Source organism: Halichoerus grypus, chromosome 10, assembly GCF_964656455.1.
Source record: "Halichoerus grypus chromosome 10, mHalGry1.hap1.1, whole genome shotgun sequence".
Lineage (NCBI taxonomy): Eukaryota > Metazoa > Chordata > Mammalia > Carnivora > Phocidae > Halichoerus > Halichoerus grypus.
In genome coordinates this window covers 109,288,003-109,306,973 of record NC_135721.1, presented here as the reverse complement: position 1 = coordinate 109,306,973, position 18,971 = coordinate 109,288,003, and the positions used below count along the sequence as shown (strand labels likewise).

The window sequence follows — 18,971 nt, the reverse complement described above, 5'->3', positions numbered from 1 at the left end:
CATGCATGTAGACATTCTTCCACCCTGATATTTAAATATAGCTCTGCCCAAGCACACTCCCGCTGGGCAGGCTCCCACAATAATATGCCAGGGCAGAGGGAGGGGTGGTTACTGGCAGCTGGCAGCCAAGAAAGTCACGCTGGGGGTTGAGGGAGACCCAGGGCTGGTCTCTGCCCTGAAGCTCCTCCCAGCCTACATGTCCTCCTGACGCATCATAGGATCAAGCACAGGAAAAGGCTTGGAACCAAACCTGGGCCAAGTTCTGCTTCTGTTGCTCGGCAAGTGTGTGTCCTGGGGCAAGCTGCCTTACCATTCAGAGCCTCAGGTTCTCCAAGGGCAGAGGGAGGTTTTGAGGGGCCCAAAGCTCACAGCAGTTGGGAGCTTGTTTTAAGCAGAAGGATACAAGACTATGATGATAAAATTGCAGGAAGGGGCCCAGGCAAGCGAGCTTAAACTTCACGAGCTTTGCAGTAAATCGCTTCTGGCTTCCTCACTAGTAAAATAAGAAAGTTAATACTAGCCGTTGAACAGGATTGTTTTGAAGGTCAAACGAATACACTATATATTCATATTATAGTGGGTGTCCTAGTGGGTGGGATCCAGCAGGAAGGCAGCTTTGCACAGGGGAAATGGCTCATGTGGCAGCTGGTGGGTGGGCTAGCAGGAGGAGAGATGCGTGGGGAGGAGGAGTGGAGTGAGAGGGATGTGGTATCTCTACTCCCATGTGCCCCACGAACTTCCCCGAGGCTTGCAGAGAGGGAATACAGCAGATGCAGGAGCTCATTTCATGAGGGTCTTGGGGAGATCCTGGGCCCTAAGTAAGGTTATAGCAGATTTCTGGACACAAAGTTTTCTTCTCTGGCATAAGAGGCTGAAATGGGGATTCTTGAGCAAGTGATTTATTGAGGGCATGCGCTCAGAGAAGCATAAAAAAGAGACAGGGCAGCAGGCCAGGACAGGGGAAGATGCTCAGCAAGGATGGGGTCTCAGCTGGCATCTAGCCTCCCCCTGATCCCACAGGGAGCTCTGGGGTGTGAAAGGACCAGAGAGTTGTCCCGCCTCGAAGTAAGCAGGGCAGGCTTTTGTCAATCCGTTGTTGGAAGGAGGGTGGGGAGTATAGTTTTCTGAGGTTACCCATTAGCCAAGGGCAATTCTCAGGAGAAGGGGGCAGCCTTGTAGCAGCTAGTGGATGAGTACAGTGGCCTGGGAAAGGGGATCTGCTCAGGGCACCAACAGAATGTACTACAGGGATCCTCCCCACATTTCGGCACTTCTCATGGCATGGGATTGGCAACTTGGGGATTGCAAGGGGATGAATGGATGGAATTTAAGAGGGACCAGAGTGCTGATCTTTAGGCCACTCCGCCCAGGGCAATGGTGAAGTGTTGCCCCTCAGTGGCTTCTAAGGACTTAGCTTTCTAGGAGGGGTCACTGTGCTAAGTTCATCTGAAATGGCCAGGACTTTCAGAAATAACTGGGCAAGTTGAGGAGCCCTGAAACCCCCGTGGTCTGCAGATGGGGGTGAAAGCCCACAGATGTATATTTTTCCTGTTGATGCAACCTCATTTGTGTCCTGTGTTGATCAGGCCTGTAGGAACTCTGGGCACATACGGGAAAGGGCTTTGGCAACTCTGAAGTACAGGATGATCTCCAAGGCCATGCATATGATCAGATGGTAGGTGGTTTCCAACCCTGTGGAAGGACAGGAGATTCACTCCAATTTTGGCAGTGGTGCGTTGGTTGGTTCCTAAACAAGAGGAGCTGGGGAGGTAGGTATGGTGGTTTGGTGCAACTGGGGTCCTGCACCTGGCCATATCCTGTAATCAAAGGCAATGTTATTTGTCTTTGGTGAGATGGGTCTTAGAGAAGAGCAACTGGATTGGCACGTGGTGTAGGCTGGAGTATAAAATAGGACAGCCACTTTGGAAAACTGGCAGCTTTTTATGAAGTTAAACATACATCGTAGGACCTAGCAATTCTAGTTGTATTTACCCTGGAGCAATGAAAACATACCCTATTAGGTATTTGCTGCTCTGTATTAAATTATGCCCCAGCTTAGCAGTTTAAAAGAACAAAAAACACTTATTATCTTCCCAGTGTCTGTGGATCAGGAATCCAGGAGCAGCTTAGCTGGGTGGTTCTGGCTGGAGGTCTTTCATAAAGTTATAGCCAATTCGGTGGCCAGCCAACAGGAAGGTTTGCTGGAGCTGGAAGATCTGTTCCTAAGATACGGTTCACTTGTACACCTGGCAGGTTAGTGTTGTTAGTGAGAGGCTTCAGTTCTTCGCCACATGGGCCTCCCTGTAGGGCTGCTTGAGTGTCCTTAGGACACTTCCCCCAGAACAAGTGATCCAAGTGAGCCCAAGCTGCAATGCCTTTGATGACCTAGCTTTGGAATACACATACTGACACTTCTGGATATCCTGCCAACTACTTGTCCACTCTGTTCAGTGTTGCAGGGTTCTGCATGAGGTCATGATCAGTAGGAAGGGAGGGGCATTTTGGAGGCTGGTGACCTTGGGGGTTAATGCAGTCACGCCTCCTCTGTTCTACACAGAGCAACACATGCACAGCTTTGGCATCTTGAGATTAATGCAGTGAGTCTTGAGTATCCCTGGGGGGATCTGTGTGGGGGCTTCATGCCCAGTGGAGCTGTAACAGCAGTAACAGAAGAGGAAGAAGAAGAAGAAAAGAAGAAGAAGAAGAAGAAGAAGAAGAAGGAGAAGAAGGAGAAGAAGGAGAAGAAGGAGAAGAAGGAGAAGAAGGAGAAGAAGGAGAAGAAGGAGAAGAAGAAGGAGAAGAAGAAGGAGAAGAAGAAGGAGAAGAAGAAGGAGAAGAAGAAGAAGAAGAAGAAGAAGAAGGAGGAGGAGGAGGAGGAGGAGGAGGAGGAGGAGGAGAAGTAGAAAGAGGAGAAGGAGACGGAACAGACTACAGTGCTCTGCAAGAGGCTGTGCAGAGGGCCCATGGCCTGGCCGGAGTGTATGGGTTCTTGAGTGAACACAGCCTTGACCCAGGAGCCAGCCGCGGTGTGTGGTGTGGCTTGGTGTGGGTTAATTGGGCCCAATGGGAGGGACTGGAGGAGTCACGTGGTCTCTACTTTTATATACCCTGAAACAAGGGTCCAGGACCCCCAAGGCAGCCTCTCAGCTGGTGTGTCAAGTTCAAGCAAAGTGGATATAGAAGCCCTTTGATGAAGAGGGGTTTTCAAGCCCAAGGGCTTATCTTTTTCTCATCCTGGAGTCTCCTTGGCAGGACAGGGAGTTCGTGAGGGGTCTGCTCTGTGCCATGAAGCCAAGGCAGCGACAGTCTCCAGCCTATGGTCCCATGACACCTCTCCTACTTTCCAGGACAGGAAGCAGGACTTACCCTCCACCTGTTAAAGACCTTTCTCATCTGGCCTTGTGCTTTATGAATAGGTCACTTCAACTGAGTTGCCGGGAGTTCTGATTGGTGGGCTCCTCCCCAGGAGCCGAGTCCTCAACTGAGTATATAGGTCCTTAGACCCCAATCCTTCTCCACCTACCCCACCAGCTCAGTTTCCCGTCCAGGAGCCTGGGGGTGGGGTGTGGTTGTGCCCCCTCCCTATCACATGGGTTGTGTTAGAGGTTGGAGGTAGGAGAACAAGACATAGCCTCCAGTTCTTGAGGGCAGCCTGTGTTCTCATAATGGATTTTGGAGCCTCAATAATGGATTTCGAATGAATACAGAAACTTAGGGACCCCGCAAACAAGTGACTTCTTTTTCATCACCAAAGCCCACATGACCTAGGGTTATGCATGAAGGGATGAGAATGGAATGGGAAAGAGAGGCACTAGCCCTTTAAAGGGAATCCAGGGTTTGTAGAGCAGTGTAAATTAACATGCAAATGGTCTGCAAAAGCAGACTTGGGACCTGGGGCAGTGGACTTGGATGAACCAAAGCGTTCTCATGCCAGTTTGCCCAGCCCTGAATGGTGGTTCCCTGCTGGATGTGAGAAGAAGCACTACAGCTCCAGAATTTCTATAAAGGAGGCCCTGGGGTGGGGGGTGCAATCTGGCTGGGGAAGTTGGGAGGCTCTAGAGAGTCACTGAACTGACCTGGGAGCCACATACTTTTTTTTACTGATTGTACATTTATTAGAGGGTGGCTTTGATTCTCAGTTTCTGTCTCTAATCTGTTAATGTGACAGCAGGAATCAATGCCACTTTATTTATTTTTATTTTATTTTTTTAGATTTTATTTATTTATTTGACAGAGAGAGACACAGCGAGAGAGGAAACCCGAGCAGGGGGAGGGGGAGAGCGAGAAGCAGGCTTCCCGCAGGCAGCCTGATGCGGGGCTCGATCCCAGGACCTGGGACCATGACCTGAGCCGAAGGCAGACGCTTAACGACTGAGCCACCCAGGTGCCCCTCAATGCCATTTTAATAACTCCCGTACCCAGTTCTTGGGCTACCTCTTTCCAACTTGATGGTCTATATTGGAATTTTGTAAACCACTCCTCCCTCCATGTTCCTTTACCACCTGGATTCAGCCATTCTTCTCATGACTGGTGGAATTCGACATTCTTTTCATGTACTTGCCTGGTGCTAAGGTTATTCCAGTGACCTATGCAGACCCCTTCCTGGAGCTCTGGACTCAAGTAGCACAGTGTTTCCTAAACAACTCTCCCTGGATGTCTGTCTCCCAGGGACCTCAAGCTGCGCACATTTGAGATAGGACTCAGAGTCCTCCAAAATCCAGTTCTTGGGAGTATTCCACACCCCACTCCATGTCCTGGTAAAATGGCAGCCCCATCCAACTAGTGTACAAGCCAGAAGGCTGAGGTCAGCCTGGACACCTCTCTTACTGTCATGCCTTCCTCCTTTCCCACCCCTCCCCCATGCAATCTCTTAAGTCCTGAGTCTGCTTGTCTGATACCTTTACCATTTCAATGGCTCTTAGCTGGTCTCCCCCACACCCTCTCTTACTACCCTCCTACCTTACTGCCAAACTCCTTCAATCTTCACTCAGATGTCTGAATTATTCATGTCCCCACTCTGATGCAATAATCTATCTGAGTGATACTTGGAAAGTTGCCGCCCTTCTCTGAGCCTTAGCTCTCCACTGGTCAAAGAAGGCTTGCCAAGGACCAGAACAGATCAGTTTCTGGGGTGTCATGGCTCTGAGAGGCTGGCTGCCTTCTGGACAGAGAGTAACCCCATGGTGAGGTGAAGGGCCCCCTAGGGTCCAGGAAATGCTTTGTAAGCAGTCCTTGGAGGCTTCACTTTCCAGGTCTTTACAGCCTGCCTGCCACTTTCTGCCACCAAGAGGGAAGAAGTGTAAGCCATAGCTGAAACTCTTATGTCTGTTCTCTTCCTCTCCCCCTCTCCCAGATCCCAAAAATATGGGCTTGCTTCTCTCCCATTCCAGAACTTCAAAGCTAACACAGTCTAACCCAGGCTGTCATCACTGCAAACTATCATATATTGATTTAAAAAAAAAACCCTTTTTATTTTGAAATTATTATAGATTCACAGAGAGTTACAAAGGTTGTAGAGAAAGGTCTCATGTGCCCTGTACCCCTCATCCTGCTCCCCCCAATGGTTACATCTGACCTAACTATAGTACGGTATCAAAACTGGAAAATGGACATCGATACGATGTATGTATAGTTCTGTATTATTTTGTTACTTGTATAGATTCGCATAAGCACCACCCAGGTCAAGATACAGAACTATGGTATCACCACAGAGATCTCCCTTCTGCTACTCCTTTGTAGTCACATTTGCTCCTCTCCCTACCATCCCTCATCCCTGGCAACCACTGATGTGTCCTCTATCTCTATATTTTTGTCATTTTGAGAATGTTATGTGAGTGGAAGTATATAGTATGTGATCTTTTGCATTCTCCACCCCCATGTCCCAGAGATCCATCCAGGTTGTTGAATCGTTTCATTTTCTGAGTAGTGAATGTACCAGTTGGTGTGAACGCACCAGTTTGTTTAACCATTCACTTGTAGGATGTTTTGGTTGTTTCCAGTTTTTGCTACTATAATTAAAACTGCAATGAACAACTTTTGACAGGCTTTTGTGTGGATATAACTCTTTATTTTTCAGGGACAAATGTCCAGGAGTACTGTTGCTGGGTTGTACGGTAAGTGTATCCTTCATTTTTTAAAGAAATTGTCAAGCTATTTTCTGGAGTGGCTTTATAATTTTCCATTCCCACCAGCAATGTGTGAGAGATCCTGATTCTCTGCGTCCTCTCAAGTGTTTGGTATTGTCACTATTTTTTTTTTTTTAATTTTAGCTGTTCTTTTTTTTTTAAGATTTTATTTATTTATTTGACAGAGAGAGACACAGCGAGAGAGCAAACACAAGCAGGGGGAGTGGGAGAGGGAGAAGCAGGCTTCCCATGGAGCAGGGAGCCCGATGCGGAGCTTGATCCTCAGGACCCTGCCTGAGCTGAAGGCAGACGCTTAACGACTGAGCCACCCAGGCGCCCCTAATTTTAGCTGTTCTGATAGGTGTGTGGTGATATCTCATACGGTCTTAATTTGTACTTCCCTAAGGGCTAATGATGTTAAGCATATTTCCATGGGCTTATTTACCATAAAGTATCTCTTCTTTGGTGAAACATCTCTTCATGTCTTTTGCTCATTAAAAAAAAAAAAAGATTTTATTTATTTATTTGAGAGAGAGCGAGCACACATGAGTGGGGGGAGGAACAGAGGCGGAGGGAGTGGGAGAGAGAATCTCGAGCAGACTCTGTATTGAGTGTGGAGCCCGATGGGGGCTGGATCTCATGACCCTGAGATCATGACCTGAGCCAAAACCAAAAGTCGGTCATTTAACCAACTGAGCCACTCAGGCGCCCCTTTTGCCCATTTTCTAATTGGACTGTTTTATTTTCTTAACTGTTAAGTTTTGAGAGTTCCTTACATATTCTGATATGCATTCTCTGGTCAGGGGAGGGGCAGAGGGAGAAGGAGAGCAAGAGAATCCTCAAGCAAACTCCCCACTCAGTGTGGAGCCAGACGCAGGGCTCGATCCCAGGAGCCTGAGATCATGACTTGAGCTGACATCAAGAGTCAGACACTTAACGGACGGAGCCACGCAGGTGCCCTTATACCACATTTTCTTTATCCATTCTTCTGTAGATAGACAGGTTGTTTCCATATCTTGGCTATTGTAAGCAATGCTGCAATGAGCACAGGAGTGCACGTATCTCTTTGAGATACTGATTTCACTTCCTTTGGATACATACCCAGAAGTGAGATTTCCAGGTCATACAGTGGTTTTATATTTAACTTTTTGAGGAACCGCCATTCTATTTTCCATGGTGGCTGTACTAATTTACATTTCTACCAACAATGCACAATGGTTCCCTTTTCTCCACACCCTGGTCCATGCTTGTTATTTCAGGTCTTTTGATAATAGCCACCCAGGACCCTGAGATCATGACCTGAGCCAAAGGCAGCTGCGTCACCAACTGAGCCACCCAGGTGCCCCTGTTTTATTGCTTTTATCTATCATTTTCTCATTTTCAGTTTTATTGATATCTGCTCTTATCTTTATTATTTCCTTCTTTCTGCTGGACTTGTTTGGTTTTTTTTTTTTTTTTTTTTTTGCTCTTCTTTTTCTTGTTTCTCTTTTCTAATGTAAGCATTCAGTACTACCAATTCCCTCTCAGCAGCATTGCTGGTCAAAGAACACACCTGGTGTGATTTTATTTTTATTTATCTTTTTATGGTGAAAACAATTTATATGTAGATTTAGGCAGCTGGACTCAGTTTAGATGATCCCAATTTTGTTGGCAAGATCCAAAGCACTGTAGTCAGGAGCCAGCTGGATATATGCCATCTTTTCCCCTTCGGGCCTGATCAGGGTGTTGACCTTGGCCACATCAATGTCATGGAACTTCTTCACAGCCTGTTTGATCTGGTGCTTGTTGGCCTTGACGTCCACAATGAACACAAACGTGTTGTCTTCTACTTTCTTCATGGCTGACTCAGTGATCAGGGGTAACTTGATGATGGCATAGTGGTAAAGCTTGTTTCTCCTGGGGATGCTCTTTCTAGGATATTTGGGCTGACTTCAGAAACTGTCTTAGGCTGTCAGAAGGTAGGTGACATGTGGATTTTCTTTTCTGTTGTGGCTGTGGACGCCCTTCAGGGCTGCTTTCTTGGCCTTCAAAGCCTTTGCTTTGGCTTTGGTTTTGGGAGGGGCTCTTTTGGCACCATCTTCGCGAAGGGCTAGTGAATAAACGAAGGACTGCATTAGGTTTGTGTGGGGCAGTCTGAGGCCAGGGTTGGAGGTCCCACCAAGGCCAGGTTATTACAGCACTGGCTCCCATTTTTGGTGCTGACACCTGGTTGGGTTAGTTAGGGGTCTGCCTGTTGGGGCGAAGGTTTCTTGGAGGGCATCTCACCCCTCCCCACCTGAGGACCCCTCATGGGGTCAGTGGAGCAGCCTCTTGCTGGGATTTTTAAAGCAAGGTCTCAGCGGGCCAAGGCCTGGCTTTCTTTCCCTGAGGGGGAGCTGTGCAGGTCGGCAAGGCTGTGGGGCTCACAGCTGCCCCCTGGTGGCCAGCCTCAGCCCCCTCCAGCTCTCTGACATGGTGTCCTCCCAGGGCGGCAACCGCACATCCCAAGGATGGGTCCCTCCAGTTCCCAGATGTGAGGGAACAGGAATGAGGGCTCACCAGCATTCCTACTTTGCCCTCCTTTCTGCCACATCTTCATCAGGGAAGACCTCAGGGGAGGACTTGGGCCATGTCTCCCTTCAGCATCCATGAAGATACTGCCAGAGTCCCAGCCCTCGCTGCTCTCCAAGGCCACTTTTGTATGATCAGGACAGATTCCAAGAGAATCAAGTCGTGGAATGACCTCCCTCAGCCGCCCCCCCACCGCTTCGTCTGGCCTGACCCTCCCTCTCTTGCCTCCTCCTCTTGGCATGTTCTTTGCCAAACTATAGATTCTATCAATAAGGGAGCCCCAGAAGTCCCCTGCTTCTGCAAGTGCCCGGAACTGCAAGCCCAAGCCCTTATGAGAGTCAGATGGACACATGCTTTGAACAGGCAGGGGCTGGTGAGAGCCCCCATTGCTGCCCCTCCCTCCCCAAGGCTCTGTGCCCCTCAACAAGGCTTCCCCAGAACAGCCCTTCAGAATCCTCTCCCTGTGTCTGTAGTTAGTGCCAGCCAGCCCGTACCTGCCGGCAGCTAGAGTAGGCAGAGAGGTCATGAGCCCCGATATTCTGGACCAATGATGGATTTATCCAGCCCCCAACATGCTCTGACCTTGTTTGACAGAAAGCCCAGGATGAGCTGCCTCTGCAGTGGGGGCACCTGAGGTAGGTGGGGTGGGTGTGGGAGGGAAGATAGCTCTTTTTATGCCGGAAAGGACAGGCATCCCAGGTAACTAGGCTGAAGTGGGGGGTCTTCATGCATTCAGGCTCATCGGCTTTTTCTATAGCCTCTCCCTAACCCACTGGAAGGAAGACCTGGAGCACGTGCCCCCTAGGTCTTGGGGAGAGTCTTTACCTCCTCTTCTCCTCCCTCCCATTAGAATAGTTCATAAAAGAAAGAGGAAATTATGTCTCCACCAGGCCTAGATGCTTCTGCCAAGCAAAGTAAAACGAAGATGTGAAAATTATGTCAGTTGTTGGAGTTTTTGCTGGATAAGTCATACATTGCACTGTGTTCTGGGGTATCTTTATTCACAGGAGGCAAAACAGAGGTCTCAGGTCAGTTCCCAGCTCCCCACGTCAACCAGCTGCCTAGGAGTGTTTGAGTTGGTGGGATGAAGTTGTTTCTGGGGACCCACACAGGTTGAACCTTACACACAGCCTGGCACTCCCCAGGTGCCCAGTATTGAGTATTGAGTGGAGAAGAGCAGAGGGCAGCCTGTCAGAGAGGTAGTGGGAGGATCAGTGAATCACAGATGTTCCAGAAGGGCACAGGTGAGGCCATGAGAGTGGGCACAAAGGAGCATGGGATCCCCCAGCTGCTCTGTGCTGGGCCTAGTGTTTCCTGAATAGGGCTCTAGGGGTTCGGACCACTTCTGAGACTGAGAACCCAGGCTCAGAGAGCACTGTGGGAGCCTCAATTAGTCATAGGACTCAAGCAAAGCAAATCTCGAAGGCCAGCAATAGGTACTGATACTGGGTGAAGGGACTCTGGGATAAAGCAGACTTCTGGGGCATAGGAAGCCCAGGGGCTGGCCTGAGGGGCAGCTGGGATGCCCAAGAAAGAGCATGAAAAAAATCAGAGCAAGCTCAAGTGTACTGAAGACAGACTTGGAACAGGGAAGTCCAAACTTGTAGGTAGAGGAGATCACCAGCAAGTCCAGGTAACCACAGGTACTTGAAACACCACAGGGTGGTGGGCTTAGCCAGGATGGATCTATCTCTATCTCTCTCTATCTCTATCATCTCTCTCTCTATCTCTCTCTCTATATATGACTTAGCTCTTGTTGTGTAACAAACCATCCCAAAACTTAGTGGCTTAAAGCATTAACTATTTATTATTTCTCATGGGTCTATAGGTTCGCTGGGCTCAGCTAATCTTGGCTGGGCACACTCATGCTTTTGTGATCCGTTCCTGCCTTGGCTGGGAACTGGCTGGTGTAGAATGGCTTTCCAGCAGACCAGTCCAGGCTTGTGCACATAGTGATTGCAGGGGTCCAGGAAAGCAAGTGAAAATATGCAAGGTCTCATGGAGTCATGACTTGGAACTGAGAAACTGTCACTTCCACCACACTCTTTTGGACAAACAAGTCTCAAGGCTAAGCCTTGCTTAAAGGGGTTTGGAAATAGACTCTGCCCCTTCATGGGAGGAGCTACAAAGTCACATTGATGGGAGGGGGGAGAAATGGGACCATTTTTGCCATTAATCTACCACACCATCCATTTACAAAAGACAGAAACCTGGGTGTCATCGTGACGCCTCCTTTTTACTTCTCCAACACGCACTACATCACCAAGGCAATTCGATTTCACCTCTAAAGCTCCATTCAACTTCTCCCACAGCCGCCACCCCAACCTGAGGAGCCCTAACTGGGCTGTCGGTCTAACTGGTTTACTCACATTTTGTCCTCACTGTGCTTGGATTTCTTCAAAGTGCAAGTCAGATCAAATCAAGATCCTATCACCTTTCCTTGCCCCAACCCTCCAAAGACCCTGCATCGGTCAGGTCAGAGCTGCAAGCAGCAGACACAGGCTGTGACTAGAGCAGGAAAGAAGCCTAATCAAAGGGTATTGATTAGCTCACAGGACCCCTGGACAACTAGACCCAGAGATCACACAGGCACAAGGGGTGGGGGCTGGGTAGCCAGCACCACCATCAAAACCACACTGCTGGAGCATCTGGTGGCGGGGGGTCGCATCATTTGCTACAGACTCAAAGACCTGGGTGGAAACACCTTATTGGCTAAAGCCCCCAGTTTTGGAAATGAGAGTGAAAAAAATCTCATGTAATTTCTGTGCTGACCCAGTCAGTGGGGATTTCCTCAGTCACAGGCAGGAGATTGAGATGCTGGACATTCGTTTTCTCAAACTTTATGGTGCTTAGCAGGCTCCCGAAGCCACCAGGGGCTGGCTGGGTGGGTATCTTAGCTGGTATGCGGTATTCCTGCTGTAATAAGCATTTTTTTAGTTAAGAGTCAGAAACCCCCTTTGGTTTAACTGATAAAGTGGTGAGGATGGGACTTTTTTTTTTTCCCCCCAAAGGCATAAAGAGGAAAAAGTTAGCCTGGTCCTCTGGAGAAAAAGAAATAGGTCAAAAGCTAAAAGTATGACCTAATCCCTCTGTAGTCAGGCAGGAAATAGGAGACGGGCAAATGTTGTGCAAGAGAGATTCCCCTGGGCTTGGCAAGAGGATCCATTGCGGGAGGCCGGGCCTCAGGACCCATTAGACTCTCACACTTTGTCCAGCTGCTATGAAAACTCTCTCCCAGTGTCTGGGTCCGCAGGAGGATAGGCTCCCCTGTTCCTACCCTGGAAAGGGCGAGAGAGGCTGGAAGGGGACAGGAGTAAACTGGAGAGGGGACTTAAGTGGCCGCTTGTTGGTACCTCCCCCAGATCCCTTTACAGGCTGGTGCACCCCCCGCAGCTGCTGGGTCACCGCGGCCTTCTTCCCTAGAGAATTAGCGCAAACGGAGCTCAGCGCTTGGTAGGCTGTGTCCCCACCCCCAGCAGCCCGCAGCCAATGGCTGACTGAGACGTACAAGCCCCGCCCCTTCCCCAGGTGAGTCTTACCGCCGAGGCTAGACGCCCTCCAGCTCAAACCGCGCTCTGCTTAGCAGTGGGGGTGGCAGAGGTCCTTCCCACCGTGGATAGGAGGGCAAGGGGAGCAGTTGACCGACTCCTGGGGCCTCCCCTTCCCTTGGCCCCTGCCTACCCAGCCCAGCCCAAAGTTGGGCCTCCTCGCCTCTCTGTATTCCTCTTCTTCCCCGGGCTGGGAGCCAGAGAAAGGATGGCAGCCCGGCCGTTGGCTCTCTTTTGCCCCCTCGTGGATCTGGTGAGAACTTTGGTGACTCCCAAATCGTGTCCCGTGTCCACCGCCCCCCCCCCCCCCCCCCCCCGGCGCCTACTTGTTTTTCTAAAAGTGGAACATTGGGACCGAGGAGAGCTCGGATTGGGGTTGGGTAAACACTTGTAGCTGGCAAAGTTGAGGGTAGTTTTCCCAGCAAAAGACTTGGTAGGTTTTTTGGGGGAATGCATAGTAATTTGGCTCAGAAAACCTTGGGGTTCATGAGGGCCAGACATGGAAGCCGGGGGGGTGGGTAAGGAGCTGATTGATTCTGTGAGTGATTTCTGTGGCCTTGAGCCAGGGATCACCTCTTTGGGTCACAGATTCTTCTTCTTCTTCTTTTTTTTTTTTAAGATTTTATTTATTTATTTGACAGAGACACAGGAGAGAGGGAACACAAGCAGGGGGAGTGGGAAAGGGAGAAGCAGGCTCCCCGCTGAGCAGGGAGCCCGACTGCTCGATCCCAGGACCCTGGGATCATGACCCGAGCGGAAGGCAGACGCTTAACGACTGAGCCACCCAGGCGCCCTGGGTCACACATTCTTCTTATGACAAGTGGAGAGAATCAGACCAGCTCCTGTATGTGAGGTCGTTGGTGGATTTAGTGTACTTACAGATTTTTTTTTTTAAAGATTGATTTATTTTAGAGAGAGCGCATGTGCATGAATGGGGGGAGAGGCAGAAGGAGAGAATCTGCAAGCACACTCCCCGCTGAGTGTGGAGCCCCTCCGGGCTGGATCTCACCACCCCGAGATCCTGACCTGAGCCGAAATCAAGAGTCTGAGCTTAACTGACTGAGCCACCCAGGCATCCCAGTGTAATGACAGATTTGAGAGAGCTTTGGTGTCTCAAGCCACACCGATCTTGTTGCCTATGAATTTCCATCATATGTCCCGTCTTAGCTATGTAACTTTCTATGGGATTATCTATTTTATTTCTTCCATGTACTGCAACCTCTTCCTACTGGTCTTCCAGCTTCCACATTGCACATTGCAACTAGAATTCTCTTAACATCATGTGGGTATGACACAAAAGCCTTCAAGACTTTCCCATTGCACCTAAAGTCCCAATTATGTTCTGTGGCCCCCTCAAACCCTTCAGGATCTGGAGTTTGCCTCTTTCTCCAGCCTCACCCTTATACTCTCTTCATTGCTTCCTCTGGTCCCATGCCTTCCTTCAGTTCCTTCACCAGCTCTTTTCCATCTCAGAGTGTTTTCACCTGCTAGTCCCTCTGCCTGGAAAATCCTTTGCTCACGTGTGTGTGTGTGTGTGTGTGGCCAGCTCCTTTTCAGTTCTTTATAGCTTAGTTTAACTATCATATCACAAAGGAGCTATACCCAGTTTCCCTCTATTTGTTTATTTCCTTCATAGTAATTACCACATTATCTTGGTTTTACATTAATGTAAGACATGGATAGTCTTACATTATCTTGTTTACATGTTGACCCTTTCCCCCCTCTCTCCTTTAAAATGAGTCTTCTCGGGCTGCCTGCATGGCTCAATCAGTTAAGCGTCTACCTTGGGCTCAGGTCATGATCTCAGGGTTCTGGGATCGTGCTCTGTATCAGGCTCCCTGCTCAGCAGGGAGTCTGCTTCTCCCTCTGCTCGTACTCTCTCTAGCGCGCTCTCTCTCTCTCTCAAAGAAATAAAATCTTTAAAAATAAATAAATAAAATGAGTTTTCCCACCCCAAGGGCATTATTTACTGTTGTAATCCCTAATGCCTAAAATAGTGCCTACTATTCTTCCAACACTAGTTAGGAATATGTTTGGCTGCAAGTAAGAACAACAAAATATGACAGTGAACTTAATAAATATGGGCTTATTTTAACCACCTAAGAAGAAATCCAAAGGCAAGCCGATTGCTGGTATTGTTTTAGTGACCCAAAATACCATTGGGCACCCAGGCTCTTTCCATACTTCTGCTTCATTATCCTTAGCACGTTGATGTTTCTCCCCTCATTTGTTACAAGATGACTACTCCAGATGTAGGCATCACATCTACATGTAAGCTGGGGAGACACAAAGAAGGTGCTAATCATGTCTCCTTCTAGGGGAGCGAAAGTTTTCCTAGGACTCCCTAAGCAGATTTCCCTTCACATCTCATCACCCATAACTGGGTCACTGGTTCTAGCTTCGAGGGAGGCTGGAAAATGGATCATCTGATGCTTAACTTTATATGTCAACTTGACTGGGCCATGGGGTGCCCAGATATTTTGGTCAAATATTATTCTAGGTGCTTCTGTGAGGGTTTTTTTTTTTGGATGAGATTAACATTTAAATTGGTTGAAATAGAAAAAAAATAGAAAAAGAGAAAAAAAAATTTCGTTGACTCAGTGGAACACATTGCCCTCCCTAATGTAGGTTTCACTCTGTTGAAGATCTGAATAGAACAGAAAGGCTAACTCTCTCCCAAGTAAGAGAGAGTTCTTCCTAGCCGACTGCTTTCCAACTGGGACATTGACCTTTTCCTGCTTTCAGGTTTGAACCGAGACATCAGCTCTTCTTGGGTCTGGAGCCTGCCAGCCTTTGGATGGGAACCACACAGGCACAATCCTGGTTATCAGGCCTTTGGACTTGGACTAGAACAAAACCACCGGCTCTCTTGGATCTCCAGCTTGCTGACTCACCCTGTAGTGCTTGGGACTTGCTTTCTTCCATAATCACATGAGCCAATTCCTTACAATCAATCAATCAGTCAATCCTATTGGTTCTATTTCCATGGAGAACCCTAATACAGAATAATATTGTTATAATTGGTTCAAAGTGCTCTACTGCAGAAGTATAATAATATGAGTCATTTATATAATTCTAAGTCTTCTAGTAGCCACGTTACAAACATAAAGAGATGAAATAACTTGTGATAATATATTCTATTTAACCCAAGCTATTCAAAACATTATTACTGTGACATGAAATCAGTATACAAATTAATGAGATATTTTACAATTTGGGGGCACTAAATCTTCAAAATCTGCTGTACATTTTATACTTATAACAAATCTCAATTCAGACCAGCCACATTTCAAGTGCCCAATAGCTGCCTAGGGCTGGGCTCTACCATATTGGCCAGTGTAGGTGTAGATTATCAAGATACCTTACTTGTATTCAGAATATATAAAGAACTCTTAAAAGTCAATAATAAGAAAACCAACAACTCAACAAACTATGGGAAAAGATTTGAACTGACCGTCAAAGAAGGGATACAGATAGCAAATAAATGCACAAAAAGATGTTCGACATTCAACCTAGTTAGTCATCAGGGAAATGTAAATTAAACCATGGTGAAATCTTACTACACACCTACTAGAATAAATGAAATAAAGAGAAAGACCACAACAAGTGCCGCTGAGGGTGAAGGTCAACTGGAACTCTCACTCAGTACTGTTGGGAATGAAAGTGGTATAGCCATTTTGAAAAAGAGTTTGGCATTCCTTAAAAAGTAAACATATACCTATCATATGACCAAGCCATTTCATTTACCCGAGAGAAAGAAAATGTTCATACAAAGACTGTACGTGAAGGTTCATAGCAACTTTGTTTGTAATAGTCAAAAATTGTAAACAACCCAAATATTCATCAACAGATGAATGGGTAAACAAATTAAGGTAGGAAACACTGCCTAGGAATAAAAGTAAATCATTGATACCTGCAACAACATAGATGAGTCTCAGAATAATTATGCTGGGTGAAAGAAGTCATTAAGAAGGGCATTGTGGGGGCACCTGGGTGGCTCAGTCGGTTGAGCATCTACCTTTGGCTCACGTCATGATCCCAGGGTGCTGGAATTGAGCCCCATATCGGGCTCCCTGCTCAGCGGGGAGCCTGCTTCTCCCTCTCCTTCTGCCCCTCCCCCTGCTTTTGTTCTCTCTCTTTCTCAAATAAATAAAATCTTAAAAAAAAAAAAAAAAGGGCATTGTAGGTGAGTTCCAAGGTGGCAGGGCTATTTTAGGTGAAGAAGGAGGTAAAGCATGTGTTTTGAAGGAACAGCCTTGGGTCTGTACCATGGGGGGGGGGGGCATGGTGTCTTCTCCCTTTAAGGCTCATAGGGTTCAGCGGAGCCATCGCTTTTTAGAAGTGTGAATCTCAGCAGGCCCCACGATGACTGCTTCCTGCCACGTGGGGGCATCAGTCACACACCCGATGGTCACAGAGTAAGAGTCGTTCCTCTGAGCCTGGCATCAGTCATGGCTTATGCTGAAATTGAAACATGATGCATCCATGCCACGTTAAGGAGGGCTCCTATATAACACTCCTGTTCCTAAATGCCAACTATTGAAAATTCCAACGTTAGCTGGAAAAGTCTATTATTGATGCTCAGTAGGATTCAGCAAATGCAGGACAAAGCAGCACATCTCAAAACACAAGCAGGGAGCCGAACCAGTTAATAAGCCAAAGCAAGAGAAAAGAGAGACCTCCAGTGGTTGTGGTCATCCCCTAAACACCCACTTGACGTGCCAGTTGTTGGGGCCCATCCTGCCTCTCAGGGGAGACAACAGGTGTTGAAGTATTGCGGGGTGGTATGTCATGATGGCTGCAACTGGCTTTGAAAAGCTGCTTCCCAAAGGCATGGGGAGCCATCAAGGGCTTTAGACAGAGCATGGACAATATTGATTTGGGCCAGAGAAAAATCCCTGCGGTGAAGGGGGCTGGTATGCTGCAGTGGGGAAGAAGGGATGGAAGTGGGAGGAGCGTGGCAAGGAGATGGGTTTTAGGTGACAATCTTAATAGTCCAATGAGAGTTGCAAAAATGTCCACTCTGTAGTTGGGGGGGGGATGAGGGCAAGGGAGCATAGTGCCTCGTGGCTTGGAAAGAAAAGAACATGGCTGGGAGCCAGACTACTTGGGCTCAGGTAGCTGTTGGCACATTAATTAACCTTGGTGTGCCTCAGTTTCCTTATCTGTACAATGAAAGTGCATTAGTCTGCAAGGGCTGCCATAACAAAGTATCACAAGCTGGTTGGCTTAGACAACAGAAATTTATTTTCTCGCAGTTCTGGGTCTGAGATCAAGGTTTTGGCAGGCTTGGCTTCTTCCCAGGCCTCTGCTTGGCTTGTAGATGGTCCTCCCTCCATCTGTGACCGTATTCTAATTTCCTCCTCTTATAAGGATACCAGTTATACTGGCTTCGGGCCCACTCAAATGACCTCATTCTAACTTAGTTACGTCTTTAAAGACATATCTCCAAATGCAGCCACACTGTGAGGTTTTAGCAGTTAGGACATCAAATATGAATTTTGGGGGGCTACAACTCAACCCATACAGGAGACTAATGAGAGAATTTACTTCACAGATTTGTGAGGATTAATTGAACTAGGACATGTAAAGTGCTTAGAACAGAGATAAAAAATGTTTTTCTATTATTAAAGAGGACATAGGAAAATGAGGCAGCCATTTCATGGATTTCCTGAAGCTCCTGCCTCCTCCAGGAGTGGGATCCTTTGAGTCCTAGCTGTTCTCTGAGCCCAGCACTCTCAGAAGCCCTCTTCACCAGCTTCTGGTGTCTCCCATCTCAGGTCACAGGTCTTTTTTTTTTTTTTTTTTTAAGATTTTATTTATTTATTTGAGACACACACAGAGCACAAGCGTGGAGGAGGGGCAGAGGGAGAGGGAGAAGCACATTCCCCGCTGAGCAGGGAGCCCAATGTGGCTCGATCCCAGGACCCTGAGATCATGACCTGAGCCGAAGGCAGACATTTAACCGATTGAGCCACCCAGGCGTCCCTAAGGTCACAGTTCTTAAAGGTCAGGATCCTCTTTAATCCCCTTCTCCCCGCAGGACAGCTTGACCAGAGGGCGCCTTGAAAACAGCTAAGCCTGTGGTTCTCAAAGTGTGGTCTCCAGACCATCAGCATCACTTGGGAACTTGCTAGGAAGGCAAAGGAAGCAGTTCTGCTGGGCTACCACCTTGGGGCAGCACAGGACCACTGGTAGGCATGGGCTATGCCAAGCACCCACAAATGCAAAAGCCTTTCGTGGCCCTTTCTGCCTCCAGTCTGGCCCCAAACCCCTCTGCTTGCCCCACAGCGCTTGAGGGACCTCTTGAGACCCCAAACCTGATTGTGTTACTGGTTCAGAAATCTTCAGCCGCTCCCTACGGCAAGAAAGGCCGTCTCCAGCACCATCTCCTGCCTCCTGCATCTTGCATGTCCCCACGTGCTCTTTCTACCTTCCCTGGAGTCAGACTGACCTGGATTTGAATTTCAGCTCTGCCATTTGCCCTCTGGGCGTGACTTGGGCAAAAAACCCATCATTCTGAGCCTCGGGTTCCTCATCCCTGAAATGGGGGCAATTAGTAGGAGTTTTTCTCATGGGTTATGAGGAGAGAGAGCTTGTTGACAAGGGGCTTTTAGCCCAGGGTCTCGCATACAGTAGGGACTCAGCATGCGGCAAGCCCGCTTCCCTTCCGCACTGCCCAGCACGACGCACAGTCGGGGTGCGCATGCCACACCCTCGCCGGGCCGGTGGATGCTGTTGAGCTCCG

At 48.2% G+C, this 18,971-nt stretch overlaps 2 long non-coding RNA genes across 2 annotated transcripts in view; one reads left to right on the top strand and one right to left on the bottom strand.

The window, feature by feature from the left end:
• Positions 1-15,344, top strand: part of LOC144379261 (uncharacterized) — a 29,906-nt gene extending 14,562 nt beyond the window's left edge. The window contains exons 2-3 of the long non-coding RNA XR_013441964.1: positions 6,077-6,113; positions 14,969-15,344. This is a non-coding gene — a long non-coding RNA (uncharacterized LOC144379261). The remainder of the gene's footprint in view (positions 1-6,076; positions 6,114-14,968) is intronic.
• On the bottom strand, positions 7,682-12,461 carry LOC118536425 (uncharacterized). The gene is made up of 2 exons (XR_004917678.2): positions 12,215-12,461; positions 7,682-8,214 (listed from the first exon to the last, which is right to left on the bottom strand). It is a non-coding gene; the product is annotated as an uncharacterized LOC118536425 (long non-coding RNA).
• Positions 15,345-18,971: the final 3,627 nt, after the last annotated feature.